We start from the raw sequence: 18,010 nt of genomic DNA, 5'->3' as shown, positions 1-18,010 counted from the left end.
ACATGATGGTTCGGGATTCAGTCTCACTGAAAGAAGCTCATCGCACATGTGTGTGTGCGTGTGTGTGTGTGTGTGTGTGTGATTGCGTGTGTATGTGTGTGTGTGTGTGTGTGTGTGTGTGTGTGGGAGAGAGAGAGAAATTGTGTCTGTTTGTCCCACCACCATTGCTTGACAGTCGGTGTTGGTGCGTTTACGTCCCCGTAACTTAGCCGTTCGGCAATGGCAAAACAATAGAATAAGTACTAGGTATAACAAAAAAAAAAAAGAAGAAAGTACCGAGGTCTATTCATTCGACTAAAAGTTCTTCAAGCCGGAACCCCAGCATGGCCGCAGTCTAACGCCTGAAACAAGTTAAAAATAAAAGATAAGGTAATCATACAAAGTTACTATATTCTGGGTAAATTGTTTTAAAAAGACATGTTGACTGACTTGAATTTGTCTAGGAACATCGATTTCGTCAGAATTATTTCTTCTAAGCTTCCAAGCCATCCAAAAGATGGTTCGAGTGGAGCTTCATAAAAGTGTCAATTTCCGCCGATGGTGACTTTGCTTTCATCCTTTGGGAATTCAATAAAATAAGCACCAGTTGAGCATTAGAGATGATATAATCGACTCACCCCTCCACCACCGAAATTGCTGGCCTTGTGCCAAAATTTGAAACCGTTATTATTATTGTTATTATTGAGTGAGAGAGCAGTGCATGCCATCAAAGTGACACTGGGGTAAAATATACGAAGCCCATTATACCCATCATGACTACCCGTCTGATAAGGGTACACCAGGCACATGCATCACAACCATATGTGCGCAACCTGGTGATCTCATATCAAGATAAACAGCGCATGACCTCGCAGTTGGGACCCAGTTGGAATTTTCTTCAGGTCGAATAGCCCATTCCGCTCAAAAGGTCCCTGAATAAGGTTTGTTTAAGGATGTTGAGCAAAACACACATGTTTCCAAAGGTGAATTATTCAAACCCCAAAGAATTCCTCTCAACACATGGCTATGATGCTCCCCCACTACCTCTGCTCATGATCAGAGATGCACATATCGTCACCCACCAAGGGACATGCTCAACTGGTTAAGGTCAAACAACTGACAAGCAAATCTGTGGTATTGAGCAGAATATTTGCTGTAGCCCATCTTTTTATAGCAAGACAAAACAATGTACATGATAACACTTCCAATCAAGATCAGAAGCCATGAGAGCCACTGCCTGGTACTGCATCCGGGCATTTATTATAATTATTATTATTATTATTATTATTATTATTATTTACTGCGGCGAACTGACAGAATCGTTAGCACGCCAGACAAAATGTTTAGCAGTATTTAGTCTGTATTTACGTTTTGAGTTCAAATTCCGCCGAGGTCGATTTCGCCTTTCATCCCTTTCGGGGTCAATAAAATAAGCACCAGCTAAGCACTAGGGTCGATGCAATCGACTTACCTCCTCTCCCGAACTTGCTGGCCTGTGCCAAAAATTTGAAATCGATACACTTGTTAACCAATTACTGGGACCCAGAAAGGGAACAAAGAGAGGCTCGACCTTGTAGCAGGTTGGACTGTGTTGCATGTTATCAGCAGCACACTCTCCTCCAAACCTTGGAACTCTTGCACCAGTGGCCCACTACTGGATGAGCTTAAGAGTCACACACACGCGCGCGCGCGCACACACACGCCTGCATACACACATACATATATACATACATACATATACTAGCGTAGCAGACTGTGTGCCGCCCCCGGCCCCTACAAAAAAAAACATTGCTTACAGCAGACCCAAAAGTGCCGCCCGGAGCGGACCGCCCTCACCCCAGCTACGCTAGTGCATACATACATACATACATACATACATACATGCATGCACACATATGTAACATTTGCTGACACACGTACACACGCAGGTCAGCGCATACATATACTTCATAGAGAAGCACAAAGGAACACTCATGTGTACAATATAAGTATAGATATGTGTGTATAGCGAAAATTGGTAATGCATAATCAAGGGCGCATGTATATATACAGAACTTGTGTACATATTTAGACAGACAATTATCTATGTATACAAATGCACAAACACACATACACACACACACACACACACACACTCACACACGTACACACACACACACTTACACGTACACGCACAGACACGTGTATGTACATTAATTACTTGTTTGGGACAAGCATATCTACATATCTACTCTATTTTAAGGTGTTTCTCTCGTCAATCTAGTGAGAATATGTCCCACGTGAATAAAGAACTTCAGTACGCCGACCAAAGCTCTTGCACCAAGAACCACCGCTTCAGCTAACTACTACTACTACTACTACTACTACTACTACTACTACTACTACTACTACTACTACCACCACCATTATTCCCTAATGCCATTGCAACAAATATGCTGCGTCACCCAACCCACTGCAACCACTACCATCTCAACCACCGCCACCTCAACCATCACCCACCCTCACTCTCACCACCACTATTTATCAGTACCTTTCTGTACCACTATTACTACCATCATTGCCACCGCTGCCGGCACCAGCACCACCATCACCACCACCACCATAACTCTGTACGACTTTCAACTTTAACAACGCAATAACCGGTATATTCATTCTTAAGACAGTAGGTGTGGAGGTGGTACTGTACCGGACCTCTTATCCGGCTCTTCCAGAAATCCGGAATATCAAGAAATCTGGGAGCACTGTACAATTCCGTGCAATATACAGCACTCTGCTTTGAGTAAACAGACCCGGTTTTTGAAACTAATCTGCATACGGTGTGTTAAAAGTTGTTTTGTTCTTAATTTTTTCAAATGCATTGATAAATATTAAAATACTCTGCTTTAGAAGCGGACTAATTTGCACCAGTATCTTTTAAATAAAATCGTGATCTTTACGCTGAATGTCGCTTATTTTTCTATAAACTGCCATGTCTAGCAGATAAATGTCCAGTACTGACGAAGGGAAATATCCTGAAACCAGACTGGTCTACTGGTCTTGTCACCGCTAGATGGTAGGGGTTCGCTTCGCTGCTCGCAATATATCGGACACAGGTTGTGACTTAACCAGCTGACGAAGATGTCCTTCTGCGGTTTAAAAAAAAAAATGGTAGTAGCGTAGTTCTGTACGGAACAGCCATGTTGAAGTGGCAACAAACATTACTTTTCATGTTTTTGACATTTTTTTGTTTACTTTTCATAATGCCTCATACTGCATGCATGGTACGTTATGATATATTTTAAGAATTTTAAGTGGATTTATAAACACCAAACTCTACTTTAGAAGTGTATTTCTTTAGTTTCAAATTTTGGCACAAGGCCAGCAAATTCGGAGGAAGGAATTACTCTTTAGATGGATAGGTTGTGGAGCCATCCAATGTGACTCTACTCAGAAGGCTGTAATATCATTTGACAGGAACACAGTATAAAGAAATACATGGAACAAGGTGGTAACTTTAAATTTCTTTAATGCCGGCCACACATATATACAAGCTGAATGATAAATGGAAATGGTTGAACATTTATTCATATATCTACATGCATCTGCGTGGGTTGTATATTTGCTGTTAACCATGGTGAGGTAGCTCACGAACAGCGATATGTTAGAACCTGTGCAGTGTTGTTGGTGCTGTGTAGAGATGTTGCTGACGACGTTAGTGAGAGACATGATGGTGGCGACGAAGATGGAGGCCGCTGTAATGCTGTTGAACGGGTGTTGTCTGGCGTCGTCGCTGGAACTGGCTGTCGTGTGGTTAGACCATAGAAGGTTAATGGTTAGACCTTTGGTCTGGAACCAACAGACCTCGAGACTAGGAGGAGGTGAGTTTTTATTGCTAATGGTAGGCTCAAAATTGGAGTTTAGAACAGATTGTCTCACGCGATTTGTTTGGATTGTGCGATTGGTTAGGTTGCATATTGGCGCGCGACGGAGTAAGAGACAAATTGCGCCAATATCAACCAATCAGAGTGGTTGACACAACGGAGTCCAAACAGCGGCCAAAGTAGCTGTTATCTGCTACGTTCGAATGTATATATATATATATATATATATATATATATATATATATATATATATATAATAGAGAGAGGAAGTTCACTAGAGTTCGCTACAAATCGATTACATCGACTACAGTGTTCAACTGGTACTTATTTTATTCATACATATGTACGTACATGCATACATGCAACATTTTCGTACGTCGGGGCGACGAAGGCCATCAAGTCACCTCTAAGATGACTGATGACTGGCACCGTAATTTTGTTTAGCGTTGCACACCATCAGCCTCGCTCTTTCGTCTGTTTCCATCTTCACCCCAGTGGCAAAACCAGGTCATTTCCACCACTGTTGTTTAATTCCATCTTGAGACATGGGTACACTGGGCAGTAACCTGAGAGACCTCATGGGTTTAGGGGCCCAAGTCCACTAGTGTAGCAAGAATCTGTGCCGCCTGGGGCGGCCCTTCCGTTTGCCGCCCCTGGACTCCACAAAAAACACATATTGCCTACAGCAGACCCCAAAGTGGTGCCCCTTTAAAAGTCTGCTCTATGAATGTTGTGGCTTCTGTCAATAAATACTATAGGGGCTAGTGCACTGAATTGCCCGGGAATGGGAAGGGTTTGTAATACTGCAATGACGACCGTGCTGACATTCCGGCTTGTTTTTCATGATGGTATTGTATGAGACGAGAGAGATGTGACTGTTATTTTTAGCATGCCGCACGTCAACGTAGAAGCTGCCTTGTTGCTTCACGAGAGCGTGCGCGCCTTTCACCCTCACTTAGTTTATTTGTGTGCGTGTGTGTGTGTGTGTGTGTGTGTGTGTGTGTGCGTGTGTGTGTGTGTGTGTGTGTGTGTGTGTGTGTGTGTGTGTGTGTGTGTGTGTGTGTGTAAAAGTTTTTAACTGCAGAACAAAACAAGCAAATAATAATGTTTAATTCTAAAGAAATAACAGGATTTTCCGGTAGAAATATGCACTTCCCCCGCAAACATACGTACATGTATACATACGCCTGTAGACACTTATATACATCTGCAAGTATATACACGCACATACACATATAGGTGCAGAAAAGTGGCTGTGTGGTAAGTAGATTAATGGCGGACGAAATGTCACTAAGCATTTTGTCCGCCGTGCTAACGATTCTGCCAGCTCGCCACCTTCGAACATACATATAAATATACACACTTATACTCATCATACACATTCAGTCATGCACACACATAGCCATACGCATCCGTAAATATATTCATGCATATGCACGTACGCTCATACATGCATAAATACATACATGCATATATGCATACATATATGCATATATACATACATATAAACATACATACATATTTGCATATATACATACATGCATATATGCATACATATTTGCATATATACATACATGCATATAAACATACATACATATTTGCATATATACATACATACATGCATATATACATACATATATGCATATATAAATACATACATATAAACAGGCATACATACTTGTTCATCTGTCGGAGCGACGAAGGCTATATAGCCACCCCCTTTGTTTAAAGTAGGGGTTCTCAGCCATTGTTTACCTATGAACCCCTTTGATTACTATTTTATTCTAGTGGACCCTCATAGCCATTCGATGTTTAAAAACTAGTTTTATACAAACTTCTTTCGAAATTCCTATTTTGTTTTTCACTTGCTGTTTCTTGCAATACATACATCAAAAGCAGTATTTTTTCAGGGGTCCTTAAAGTGTGGATTCCCAATTCACTATTTTGTTGTTGTGGACCGTCAAAAATCTTATACGGACCCTCACGGGCCATGTAGAACACGGTTTGGAACCACTAGTTTAAAGTGAAGAGTTGCATATTGTCAACCTCACTCGTTCGTCAGTCACCATCTTCAACTCAGTGGCTAACCAGGTCAAGATGACTGCGGGATGAAGACGGATGCAGTGGATGACCAAGATGTCTTACTTCTTGCTCTCTGCACTCTACAATGCATTGCTGCCGCCGCCTTTTTCTCCATTAAACCATGGAAGTGTCTCGCGCAGAGTCCGTCGGATTTAGTCTTCCCATGCATTGGTAGGCAAGCTCTAATATGCTAATTAATCCATAGCTGGAACCCTGACAGGAGCTACTACTCCGGGCCAGAGTAGACCTGGAATCAATAGTGACTAAGAGGTGATTCCACTCCCCTCAAAATCCTGGAACTCCCGAAACAAGGACACCCACTACCGGCTTCAGTTTGAAGTCATTTCAAGGGCACATACATACATACATACATACATACATACGTACGTATACATTCTGCATAAAAAAATTTTCTGTGCTTGTTTGATCTAACCCGAAAAGCTGGAGGAAGTTATATATCTATCTATTTATTTTTCTAACTGTTTATTTGCCAATTAAAGACACACAGCAAACAAAGTCTGACATACATACATACACACGCGCACATACATAAGAACGTTCACCACAACAACTAGATACTTACACGAAAACGACAGGCAACAACAAACTCTTGCAAAAGACGCTTTTAGTTAAATACTCATATGAAAAGGTTACAGACGTGTAACTAAAATATTCTGGGAGTGAATGTAAGAATTCAACAATAACAATTCTTTCTACTATAGACATAAAGTCTGAAATTTTGGGCTAGGTGGCTAGTCTATTATATCGACTCCAGTGCTCAGATGATACTTGAAAGGCAAAATCGACCTCGGCGGAATTTGAACTCAGAACATAAAGCCGCAACAAATACCTATTTCTTTACTGCCCACAAGGGGCTACACACAGAGGGGACAAACAAGGACAGACAAACGGATTAAGTCGATTATATCGATCCCAGTGCGTAACTGGTACTTAATTTATCGACCCCGAAAGGATGAAAGTCAAAGTCGACCTCGGCGGAATTTGAACTCAGAACGCAGTGGCAGACGAAATACCGCTAAGCATTTCGCCCGGTGTGCTAACGTTTCTGCCAGCTTGCCACAAATACCATTAAGTATTTTACTCGGCATGCCAACGATTCTGCTAGCTCACTGCTTAAATTTAATAATAATAATAATAATAATAATAATAATAATAATCCTTTCTACTGGAAGCACAAGGCCTCATATTTTGGAGAAGGGATTAAGTCGATTACATCGACCCCAGTGCGTAACTGGTACTCATTTAATCGACCCCGAAAGGATGAAAGGCAAAGTCGACCCCGGCGGAATTTGAACTCAGAACGTAGCTACAGACGAAATACCGCTAAGCATTTCGCCCGGCGTGCTAACGATTCTGCCAGCTTCAACAACAACAACAATAATAATAATAATAATGCCCTGATGCAGTACCAGACAGTGGTTCTCATGGCTTCTGATCTGAACTGATTAGAAGTGTTATCATGTACATTGTTTTGTCTCGGTGTAAAAGACGGGCTACAGTAAATATTCTGCTTAATACCACAGATTTGCTTGTCAGATTTTTTACTTTAACCAGTTGAGCATGTCTCTTAGTGGCTGACGATATGTGCACCTCTGATCATGAGCAAAAATAGTGGGGGAGCATCATAGCCATGTGTTGGAATTCTTTCAAGTTTGGATGATTCATCTTTGGAAACATGGGTATTTCGTTCAACATTCTATCTATCTATCTATCTATCTATCTATCAGTCTGTCTGTTGTCTGTCTATTTATTCTTCTGTTTATCTATATTTCTTTCTGTCCATCTATCTGTCTGTCGGTCTATCTGTCCATCTCACTGTCTGTATGACCCCTCGCCTGTTTGTATGTGTGTTTATTCTTCTGTCTCTTTGTATATATGTCTGCTTCTGTAGTCTTCTGTCTGTTCTCCCGTTTTAAGTTAGAAATATAATAGACGCGACAGCTTTTCGTACTTTTTCTATCGTCAACCAGCAACAAACAGCATTCATCTCTCCTGAGACAACTTGGACAAATTCTTTAGGAGTTCGAGTCGCCAGCAAACAACATCAATCTGGGCTTTAGCATTTGTATAACATGTTTGTTATTCGCATCTTATTCTCTCCCTCCCTCCTCCTTCCCCCTCTCCCCTTCCTCCGTCCCCTTCTCTCTCCTGCCCTCCATATTTCCCCCTCTCTCTCTCACTTCCCTCTTTCTTCCACTCTCATTCTCTTTGCTCATATAAACACATAAACTATCTTTGTCAACTCTACTAAATATTTTTTGTCATCTCTAGCAGTAAAGTTGACGAGACGCTTTAAGTAAATGGAAACAGCGGACATTTCAATATTGTATTGTGAAAGAACAAACAAAAAGTATGTACATTCGTGTAAACTGCTGATGGCTAGTCGGTAGAACTTTCAGATAAGCAATGTTTGAATTCGGGTGTTACATGTTAGGAAGCCGCTGACAGGAAAGAACAGAAAAAAGAAATGGTTTAAATCGTTAACAGAGGTTTCACGATGAGAAATGTTTTGGTTGATAAGGAGAAACTCGGGTAGAACTGTTTGCGTACGTTGTTATCTGAGCGACGGGGGTTTTCCAAATTATTTTTGCGATGATTAAACGACAGGAGGTTGTCGAATAATTTTTGCCAGATATTTGTCAACTGCTTGATAGGATTATGAGTGAGAGACCTCTTGACACCCAATGTCTTCTGTAAGACGTTTGTTGTGCTTCAACACTATTTCTTTAAATTAGTCGTGGAATCAGTTTTTGTAGGTGAAAGTGTGTAGGCGCAGGCGTGTGATAAAAAGCTTGCTTCCCAACCTCATGGTTCCAGGTTCAGTCCCACTGCGTGATACCTTGGGCAAGTGTCTTCTACTACAGCCTCGGGCCGACTAAAACCTTGTGAGATGGAAACAGAAAGAAACCCGCCGTGTTTATATATATATATATATATATGTGTGTGTGTGTGTGTGTGTGTGTGTGTGTGTGTGTGTAGTGTAGACTCTATATACGTACATTCAAACGTAGCAGGTAACTTCTAGCCTTTGGCCGCTGTTTGTGCCCGTGGTGTCCACTACTCCGATTGGTTGGTATTGGCACAATTTATATCCCACTCTCTTGAGCCAACTGACTGCGGACAGCCAGTCAGAAACTTTAGATAGCGCCACGTGAACAACCTTTTTCGAACCCTTTTCGAGCCTACTGCTCCCTGTAAAAACTCAGCTTTTTCCTCATTATAGGTCTTTGGTTTCAGACCTTTTAAGGGCTAGCCACTAACCACAAACATAAACAAACAGGTGTGCGTTGCACTTCATGGATGTAGCAGCTGAATATTCCGTGTATCATGTCCTTGTCGATATTCCCCGTCTGTTTTAAGTTTTCGTCTTGTTTCCTGTTTGCTCTACTTTCGTCCAACTTTTTCTCCTTGTTGTGTTCTGTCTGTTCAATCTTTTATATGTGTGCGTGACAGGAAATCTTGAACTGAAACTCAATAATGTTTGATCATTTTTAATCAGTTCAGGAATCGGAAGCTGGCATTTTCTGCGTGATAGCTGTCTTTCATAAAGTGATTCTCATTAAAACTTGTGGTGGTGGTGGTGGTGGTGGTTGCAGACTATAGCCTTGTTTGTTAGTATGGAAACAGACACCAATGTGAAATTCGACAGGAAATCTTGAACTAAAACCGAATAATGGCGTACCTACCTACCCACCTACCTACCTACCTACCCACCTACCTACCTACCTACCTACCTACCTACATACATACATACATACATACATGCATACATGCATACATGTATGTGTGTATGCGTGAGCTTGCATATGTTTATATCTACGTGTGCATGTCTTTTTGTTTGTCCCTCGCCACCGCTTGCAACCGAGACTGGTGTGTTTACATCCCCGTAACTTAGCGGTCCGGTAAAAAAGAAACCAACAGAATAAGTACTAAGCTTAACAAAAAAAAAAAAAAAATTAAGTACTAGGGTCGATTAGCTCCACTGAAATTCTCCAAGGCGGTGCTCCAGCGTAGCCGCAGCAGTCTAATGATTGAAACAAGTAAAAGATAAAAAAACAAACAGATAACGCAATCCAGTCATAAAATTACTTTGTTCGTGGAGCGTTCATAGAAACTTCCGTTCCCTTCAACGTACAACAACTGCAGTAATAATAGCTTTCATAAAAAGTCGTCTGTACAGGTTTCTTTAATGGAAAGCAGAAAGCAGACGTTCCTTACGAACGTCGTAATAATTAACTTGAATTGTCTTTCCTTTCTGTGTATCTTCTCTTTGTGCTTATCGCCCAATGTCTGTTCCTTACATTTCAACAACTCCTCACCGTCCACTTATCTTTTAAAGTATCTTTTTTTTTTCTCCTTTATTTCTTGCTGACTGGCCCCTTCTCAAAGCGGATGTCTATATTGACAAAATGTTCCTATTTTCATTTAAAACTAATTTGGCCGACATTTTTGTTTCGCGCCTCTCGACACAGAGAGGAGGAGGGAGGGGAGTATGGGAGAAGAAAAATGACACACTCACACACACAAACCCAAACTCCACCAGCTCCACCTCCCACACATACATACATACATACATACATACATACATACATACATACATACATGCATACATATACAAACTAGCTTTTTTGTCCGACCTTGATTGTTCGCACCAGTGAATCTGTGATTGCTATCCTCCGCCACCTTTTCCTAAATCAGGAGACAATGACCACCACCACCAATGAGGAGGCACTTGAATAGGATACGGGTGAAGTTCTTGCTTGCAATACTCAGGAGTGAGATGTCCCGATAGTTGTTGCAATCTTCTCCCCCCCCCCCCCTTCTTGTAGATGGTTATGATAGCTGCACCGCGGAAGTCGTTCGGGAGGGTCTGGCTTTCCCAGATCTTGAGGATAAGGAGCGTCAGATGATTCCTCAGCTTAGGACCCCCGTGCGCTCGAGTGCCTTGTTGAATTCATAGGACGAGGGCGGCAGGGACATCCAATGGCTGATGGGGAGCTGTTGGGTGTTTTGGAGGAGATCATCAGGAGTGCGTGAGTGGTCATTAAGTAGGCTCCGAGAGCCGGAGTCGCCACTGAATATATATATATATATATATATATATATATATATATATATATATTATATATGGGAGAATTTACGAAAAAAGCAACAACAGACGAAGACAGGTGGTGTAAACAACAAATGGATGTATTAGTTTAACGCTCGGGAATAGAGAAAGTCTTTGACGTTTCGAGCCCGATGGGCTTCTTTCAGTATCTTCCTACCAAATCCGCTCAGAAGGCCTTGGTCGGGCCGGGGCCATACTAGAAGGCAATTGCCCAAGATGCCACGCATTGGGACAGAACCAGGAACCGTATGGTTGGGAAGCAAACTTCTTACCACGCAGTCACGCCTGCGTCCATGTATCTAAAATTAAAATAAACAACTAAGCATAAGATTACAGACATTATCGTGCAAACATTTGCAAAGATTTGCATTTCATCTATTCATCCTTGATTCTCTGTCTGTTCCTGCTTTTTTCTTCTATCCCTCCTGTAGTGATAAATCATATAGAATTACATATGGTTCGCCCTGTTGTATTCAAATAAGAAATCACACAGACACACTTCGAAGTTTAATGAGATTTAAATGGTGCCTGCGAAGTCATTAAAATTAATGTTAAAATCAGTTAAAGAGTGTGTCGCTGTTGTTAACTTTAGTTATCTAGAGACAGGAGGGCAATACTGGTTACATATGTAAAGTAATATTAGGAAATAGTTTATCTATCTATCTATCTATCTATCTATCTATCTATCTATCTATCTATCTATCTATCTGTCTGTCTGTTTATCTATCTATCTATCTATCTATCTATCTATCTATCTATCTATCTATCTATCTATCTATCTGTCTGTCTGTCTGTTTATCTATCTATCTATCTATCTATCTATCTATCTATCTATCTATCTATCTATCTATCTATCTATCATACACACACACACACACACACACACACACACACACACACACACACACACACACAATCTCAGCTTAACTAGGTTTTGCGCATTTAGCAAATATACTAGTTGCTATTCTTATATTATAAAACCAACTATTCTTACAAGGTCGCGGATGACTAATTCGGTATTCGTGGCTTAAAGCGTAACGATGCAGAAGCGCACGAGTCCTTCCATCCAATGACATAATTCATCGCAAGATGATGTGTTTTCACACATTGTCTATGAGGAGAATTTTCTCCCGAGACTATTTCGTAGCGAAAGGTCTTCCTACGTTAGATCGTACATGAACGTGTTAAATATGATTGTATCACATATACACATACACATGCATATATGTATGTAAAGTTATCTATATATTTATATGTATGTGTGTGTCCGTGAGTATTTTTGTACACACACACACACATACTTTAATGGATAAAGATTATTATAAAGCGAATAAATTTGTTTTGAATTCTGCAGCTGAAAAATATTCAGAACATTCCCGATGTCCCCAAATAGATCACTTATATGTATAGATATGCTTGTAATGTGTGTGAGAGACAATGCGCTGCTCCGTTTCGGAATCGAATCCACGGTCTTATGATCGGGAGTTGCAAGTCTTAACCACATTCACACGTTCGCACATAGATACTTATATATATATATATATATATATATATATATATATATATATATATATATATATATATATATATATATATATATATATAAAGGTAGGCCAAAAGTCACGCATAAAATAAGTTCAATTCGCTCTGGAATTGTCAAAGACATGCTTCGACTTTTCTAAAATTGAATAAAACAAATAAAATAATGATGAATACACACGTACTTGTACATGATGAACGAAATGTGTAATGATAATAATATTAATAATAATGATGATGATAATATAAACAAAATGTAAAAACATTTGGGTGCGTGACTTTTGGCCCACCATGCACATGCATGCATACATACATACATGCGAGTATCTGTGTGTGTGTTTGCCTCTTATTACTCAAACTATAAACCAAGAATGAGGCACATTTTGTCAAACTTCCATACCGTGTATGCAGATACGTGGTTGAGGTTATTGAACTCGTGATTGCAAGATTGTGGTTTCGATTCCTGGACCGGGCAATGCGTTGAGTCATTTAAGAGAACACTTTTTTTCACATCGCTCCAGTCTACTCAGGCGGTAAAAATGAGTAATCCTGCGACGGACCGGCGTCCCGTACTTGTGGTGAATTTATACGCCATGGAAGCAGGGAAACAGGTCCTTATGAGTCTATATGACTCGAGAACGAGCTTTACCTGCTTGTGTCATTGAGTCTTTGTCCCCCCACCACCACTTGACAACCGGTGTTGGTGTGTTTAAATCTCCGTAACTTAGCGGCTCGACAACAGAGAGATCGATAGAATAAGTACCGAGCTTAAAAAGAAAATAAGTACAATGGCCGATTAGTTCGACTAAAAAAAAAATCCCTCAAGGCGGTGCCCCAGCATGGTCGCAGTCTAATGACTGAAATAAAACAAAACAAATAATATTAAAAAAATAAATGATACCGAGTGAAAGATGTCATCTTATAAATAATAAGCAACGCAGTCGTTATGACATATAAAAGCGCAAAAGCTGCAGCAGTAAAATTCACAAATTTGGATTAACGTAGTGTGCCATGGGCAAACGTGAATCCCGACATTTCGTGCAAGTGTTCTCACAAGTCGAGTTTTTCGGAAGTAGCAAATGTCTTTTATTATTACATGTCTTGCGCCTATAGTAGGATTATTATTATCATTATTATTGTTGTTATTATGAAATGATTTTTGCTGACGCAGTCTAACAGCATCCGCTCTTTTATGCCTTTTAATTTGTGCTATTTTTATTGCTTCGAGAACAAAAGACAGCACTCATGACCTTCGTAAGGTTTCCGAGACTGGTGGGAGAAAGATAGATATCCTCACACTACCGACAAGGCTTGAATCAGCGTGAGGCGTTTAGCTAAAAAAAAAGCAATCGGTAGCAAGAGGGTGAGGGTGATAATGGGGAAATAGGGGAGGAGATGACCTTATTTTTCTTCACACACACACACACACACACACACACACATGCACATACACATATACACACGCATACATAATACATAAATCTATATTATATACATGCATATATACATAGGTATATACATTTATATGTAAGTATGCATGTATATATATACACACACACACACACACATTCACACATAAATCTGTCTATCTATCTATCTATCTATCTATCTATCTACATGTATGTATGTATGTATATGTTATAGACGTGTATACAGGTATCATTCCTAACCAGACGACAGTCCATTTTCCCACCCAGCCATATTCAATCTCTTGCAAGTTCAGCAGGTTTGTCGACTTAAAACCTATTATTAATAGTAGGAGCAGCGGCAACGGCTTCGAAAGCGGTTGGACAGAGGCAACAAGACTCACGTGCAGCAGTTGACATTGGACATTACGATGATGATGATGATGATGAGGTCAACGATGGTGATGACTATGATGACGGTGACGACGACGATGATGACGACGACGATGATGATGATGACGACGACGACAATGATGATGTCAATGTGGTTGTCATGATGATGACGATGATGATGATGATGAAGCTAATGATAGTGATGGTGGTGGTGGTGGTGGTCGTGACGGCGGCTTTAGTAGTGTTTCTGATGATGATGATGATGATGAAGGTATGATGGATGTTGCAGAGAAAAGAGATATCATAGTGGCTGTAGCATTGCTCCTGGTTGGGGGTAACAATAGTAGTGGTGGTCATGTTGGTAGCGGTAAAGGCGGTAGTGGTAGAACTGTTGTGGTAGGAATAAGTAGTGTTGATAGTGGATGGTAGGGGAAGAAGGCGTAGTCGTATACGTATTCCATACTTATTTCATACTTATTTTATTTATTTCTTTATTGCCCACAAGGGGCTAAACATAGAGGGGACAAACAAGGACAGACAATGAGATTAAGTCGATTACATCGACCCCAGTGCGTAACTGGTACTTAATTTACCGACCTCGAAAGGATGAAAGGCAAAGTCGACCTCGGTGGAATTTGAACTCAGAACGTAAAGACAGACAAGATACCGCTAAGCATTTCGCCCGGCGTGCTAACGTTTCTGCCAGCTCGCTGCCTTCGCTACCTTAATATTAGAAATAAAACGTGGGGAAGTTTAAAGACGTTTTACAATAGACGAATTTTAAACAATTGTTAATATAAAATTCAGAAAGAGCTGACAAAAATCATATAACACACAGAAATCGTTTGTGTCCATTTCTTAGACATACACGCAAGCATCCGTAGACGCGCGCGCACACACACATGCATATGTAAGCATATGCATGTATATATTTATACGTATATATATATATATATATATATATATATATATATATATATATATATATTGGAAGGTTTGGAGGTGATGTACAGGAATTATATATTAGAAAGAATAATAATCAGGTACTCAGATGTCTGGATGGTTGAATATTTACAGATTTTTATTCATATGTCACATGTTTTATAAATTAGCGCTTTCACCTAGTCTTGTAGGTTTCTCAAATTTATATATATATATATATATATATATATATGCATAAATAGAGAATATGTTAACCTCATAAAGGAATGGTTACATCCAAGGAAATACTTGTTCAATACTTAGTATTACGGGGGAATGAAATTCCCTTAAAACGATAAGTATATATTTATTTCTTTATTGCCCACAGGGGGCTAAACGTAGAGGGGGATAAACATGGACAGATAAAGGGAGTAAGTCAATTACATCGACTCCAGTGCGTAACTGATACTTATTTATTTCGACCCCGAAAAAATGAAAGGCAAAGTCAACCTCGGCAGAATTTGAACTCAGAACGTAAAGACATATATATATATATATATATATATATATATATATATATATATATATATATATATATATATATATATATATATATATATACACGCATATATATGTATAGGTTTTTAAACTAATATTTACATCCTATTACTTATAGCTTTATATGCTTCGAGATCCACTGTTCCAAAAAAAAAAGAATTATGTCATTCTCTCGAAAGTTTATACCCATATATATATGTATGTGTGTGTGTGAGTGTGTGTGTGTGTGTGTGTGTGTGTGTGTGTGTGCATACATGCATGTATGCATACATACATACATACATACATACATACATACAAACATATACATGTATGCTTATATATGGATTAACGTCCGTGCGAAGCGAGGTGACGAGAATGGCTCCTTAGTACATCACACGGTCGATACAGGCGGCGAACTGGCAGAAACATTAGCACGCCGGGCGAAATGCTTAGCAGTATTTCGTCTGCCGCTACGTTCTGAGTTCAAATTCCGCCGAGGTCGACTTTGCCTTTCATCCTTTCGGGGTCGATTAAATAAGTACCAGTTACGCACTGGGGTCGATGTAATCGACTTAATCTCATTGTCTGTCCTTGTTTGTCCCCTCTATGGTTAGCCCCCTGTGGGCAATAAAGAAATATATATACATATACATATGTGTGCATGCATGCACGCACGCGATTTCATATCTGGCTGACTTAATCGCAGTCATCTTAAAATATTTATTAATAATAATAATAATAATAATAATTCCCATCTGCAGTCTTATCAACGACATATGAAGAGTCGCCTCTTAATGGAATTCTACTTAACTGGTGTACTATAATATAGTACACTATAATACAATGCTTTTAACGAACTAGTCGTGCTTTATATGTATATATTCACCGGATTTTCGTTTTCAGGTTAAGAAAACCTTGGACACGTGTAATAACCAATCACAGCAATGTATTTGTCGTTGTTTTAATCGTGGACGGGTGGTGGAGATAGTAATTTATTTTCTTAAATGTGGTTTTCCAAGCAGGCAGGCAGGCAGGCAGGCAGGCAACACCGGTCTTAAAAGTTGAGGTACGAAAGTGTGAGACTGCTGACGAGTTAGAGGTTATAAATAGACATGAATTCGGGGACAAGGTGACGAGGTGTTCCAAAGTGATTTTCTTATTACATTATGTAGGATTTTTTCTACGGTAGGCGTAGAGATATAGAAGAAATAATTAGATGGAAAAAAGAACGTAACGGCAGACGAAATACTGCTAAGCATTTCGCCCGGCGTGCTAATGTTTCTGCCAGCTCGCCGCCTTTTATCTATCTATCTATCTATCTATCTATCTATTAAAATGTAGGAGAAAGAGAAGTAGTAGATTAAACGAAAGAAAGGGAGAAAGAAATATTGAATCAGAGGAAAGGAAAAAGTAAGAGAGATTGACTAATTGACTGAAATATGAACGACCATTACAGAAATAGAGAAGTGACATGTGCACATAGCACTCACAACACACACCTACACATTCCTTAATATATTCTAAACGAGGAAATCAATGGAATTCTTTCTTGAATAAAATATCTTAATATATTTACGTTTTAGGTGTGGTGCTCTTCCCCATCTTCACGCCCTTTATTTACACACACACACACACAAACATCGTACACATCATTAAACATATCCATACACACAAACCACCCCCACATCTTGTATACGTGTCTTGTTGTTTTGTAACCATGATCAGTTCGGACTCTTGATGTTATGCGTTCAAATTCCCGTCCAGGTCAACTTTGCCTTTCTTCCTTCCGAGGGTCGATAAATAAAGTACCACTGCTTGGTCGATCATTTTCGCTTCTTTATCTCTGTCTTTCTGTCTAGCTAGCTGCTGCATTCAAGGATGTAATGTCTAGTTCGTTTTTATTTACGATGGATTTGTGGGCCGTCTTCACCGACAGATCATTTTGTCAATTTTCATTTTGTCAATTTGCGAGCTGACAGAATCGTTAACACGCCGGACGAAATGCTTAGCAGTATTTCGTCCGTGTTCACGTTTTGAGTTCAAATACCACCGAGGTCGACTTTTTCTGTCTTTCTTTCGGGGTCAATAAATTAAGTACCAGTGAAACACTGGGGTCGATGTAATCGACTTACCTCCTCCCGCCAAATTTCATGCCTTGT

The 18,010-nt window shown here is 39.9% G+C and overlaps 1 protein-coding gene across 3 annotated transcripts in view; it reads left to right on the top strand.

The window, feature by feature from the left end:
* The window catches only part of LOC106882399 (uncharacterized), an 87,407-nt gene that overhangs the window by 32,002 nt on the left and 37,395 nt on the right, over positions 1-18,010 (top strand). The window lies entirely within an intron of this gene.

The sequence above is a fragment of the Octopus bimaculoides genome, chromosome 25 (genome assembly GCF_046866305.1).
Source record: "Octopus bimaculoides isolate indiv1 chromosome 25, ASM4686630v1, whole genome shotgun sequence".
NCBI classification, from domain to species: Eukaryota; Metazoa; Mollusca; class Cephalopoda; order Octopoda; family Octopodidae; genus Octopus; species Octopus bimaculoides.
This window is presented reverse-complemented; position numbering and strand designations above follow the sequence as displayed.